The following is a 3,180-nucleotide window of genomic DNA, read 5'->3' as shown; positions in this document are numbered from 1 at the left end:
TATCGGTAAGTTGAAAGTATTGATTTTTGTCGTTGTTATGCAATTCGAAGTAAGCAAAGTGAAAATGTGTAGGTTTAAATTATAATAGTGAAATATAATAATAAAAAACTTATAAATATAAAATTTAAAATTTAAAAAAACTGGTAAAAATTTGAATGGAAAACAACCTTTTTGTGTTCTTGACTCAAACCAATCGTTTGAATTTTCCTTCATCAACTTTGACCTAAATGAAACCTGCATCTTTTCATTTGAACTGATAGTTACACAATTAATAATGTTGAGTAAATTGCTTTTTCAAATTTGGCAAATATTATTTTAATTGAAAAATTGATATTATATTTTTTAGAAATTCAGATTTGAGACGTGTAAAAGTTTTAGTATAAGTATTTATATTTTTATTAGGAAGTAAGCAGTGGTATATAATTATTATTTTTCAAGCCATGGATTATGAAAAATTGCGTAAAAAATGTTTGGCAACTTCACTTAAGAATTTAAAAAACTAGATGCAATTCATGTAATCGTTTAGATAAAGCCGGACGCAATTCGTATAGCCGTTTAGATAAAGCTGGGCGCAATTCGTGTACCCATGACTTATCAATTTTTTTATTTCGGGACGCAATTCTTGTGTAGCTATCTGTGAGGGGGCAAGGGGAGCCATTCCCCCTAGAATAAATCAGGAGTAACTAATATAATAATAATCAATAGACAATAATATGTAACTATATATTTTTCCCATTCCCTAATAAATTCCAAGTTACGCTCATGGCTGTACTGGAAATCAAGTATTGGTAAAGCGTTATCGTTCTCCACATCGAGTAATACCGACGCAATGGCTCAAATTATCTCCAAATGGGATATACGTGTACTGCAGGGTAGGTATTCGCCGCATTTGCTCATCTTATTGGCCACCGACCATTTTTTTTCCGCGTTTAAATGAGCATCTCGTGCCCGGGAGTAACGCGTGAGCCAACACTTTTCCGGTACTATACGTGTATATGTAGCTCATTACAGTCGCCGTGTCACCTCTGTTTTAAGCCGATACACGTGCGTTAGATTAGGTTATATTTAACATAATATTAACGTATCTAATCTACACGAGTACGTCAAAAATCCAAAAGCTATAGACCCAGAACTCTGTCTATGCAATGAATAGAACAATGCATTTAGATTGCATTGCCTACATGACTGTATTATATATTAAACACGGTTATAAGTATACAACATATATAAATATATTGCGTAGTAAATACGTTATAACGTATAAAAAAAAATTATTTTGATTTGAAATTTGGGTTTTTTTAAAGTACCTAACGTTTTTCCTAAATTTTGTTTTAAAATTGTTTTCTTTATAAGATTTTCGCAATGTCTTTAACGTTATATAACTTGAAACATAAACACGAGTATACAGAACGCAGTACCTAATAAATTATGTATACGTATTTAAACAAAACCCAACACTTAGACTTCAAAAGACATGAATTTGCTGTCGGCTTCTTGAAATGCTAGTCTGAAATATTTGGACCACGATTTCAACGGTCTGTTCAAGTCCGACTTCACTCATTTCTTGCTCCCATTCATCAAACTCCTCCAAAAACTAAGAACAAAAATCATTGCGGTACAGGTTATTATTATTATTTATTATCGGGACCGTATATTGCATAATTATTCAGATAACATAATGCAAATATTAATTGTTAATATTATAATATTATTGAAGCTCAAACGCGTGATAATACGGAATTCAAAGTATCGGTTTACATTTACGTTTTATTTTTTTATAATAAAAACGTACATTATTGTGAATAACGAATGTATATAAATCCAAAAGCAAATTAATCGAAAAAAATAATCTAAAATAACGCGTATATCGGATTACCATTATTATTATATTGAACTCATACCTAAATCATAAATATATAATGTATATTGCGCGTATGTATTATTTGTTATTTCACCAAATTGAGAGTTCATTTTAATACGGGAAATAATTCATTTTGTATTTCATCATGGCCATATTTCTTTGGAGTTTTTTTATCTCAATATTTCTATTTCTATTTCTTAAGCAGATTACCAATTAAAATAGAAAATCAATTATTTGTATCAAACGATTTAAGATATTTAAATATTATTTAAACATAAAAAATCTTTAAGTATTTAGGTATAGTGATTACACGATATTTTCGCTTATTTAATTATTAAAATTCGAAAAATGAACGCATTTAATTTAGGGAAAGGGGTTCTTGGCATGTGTGATTATTAAATCACCAACGCTTAATAATGATGCATACACAATGCATTTTCGCATACATTATACATTAAACTAATAAATTCTACACTATAATCACAAAGCTGCAAATTTAAAACGAACTCTGTACAAAATAAAAATTCTTGTGTGCAAATTTTATATTAATCTATATTAGTGCAATCATATGTAGTGTTGTACTTTTTCATAAAATATTTATTATAGTAGTAGTTAATTGTAAATCACCAGTGAAAAAAATTACAGTTGAGTTGATTATACGATAATATACTGGGTCAACCTGAAGTTGCTATTATGTTGTACAAGTTAATAGAAAATGGGAAAGCATGCGACGGTCCACAATTTATAATATTACATACGCGTATGATACATCTACTGCCACACGCATAGGATAAAAAAGATTTTTTTTCCATGAGCAGTTTTTCTCATTTCTCATCTTCAGATCACATGTATGTATTGCCGTATTATATTATCTATCTATTACATATGCGTAAAACGTATATGTACTCGGCGTAGAAAGAAAATGAAAATTATAAATTGAACATTCTATATAACGTCGACGGGCGACGGCAATAACAATAATAATAGTAGTATTAATATTTATAGTTTTTGGAAATATTTGTTTAAAAATCATCATAAAACAACATTTTTGAATAGCAATAACAAATATTTTTTCATATTTTCAAGTAGAATACTTTTGTTGTTAACAATTTCGGTATAAAATTATAGAATTTCAAATGAGTAGTTAATTAGTTATAAGTATTTAACGTTTAGGTATATGAATATGAGCGTTATAAATACTATAAATACTAATAGCAGTTACCTCATAAATACTCCAGTCATTGATCGGATCATCCCTTATTGGCTTATTATAATAATATAATATGATTTTAGTGTATAATTCAATATTAATGTTGATT

This window comes from Rhopalosiphum maidis, chromosome 4 (assembly GCF_003676215.2).
Source record: "Rhopalosiphum maidis isolate BTI-1 chromosome 4, ASM367621v3, whole genome shotgun sequence".
NCBI lineage: Eukaryota > Metazoa > Arthropoda > Insecta > Hemiptera > Aphididae > Rhopalosiphum > Rhopalosiphum maidis.
This window is presented reverse-complemented; position numbering follows the sequence as displayed.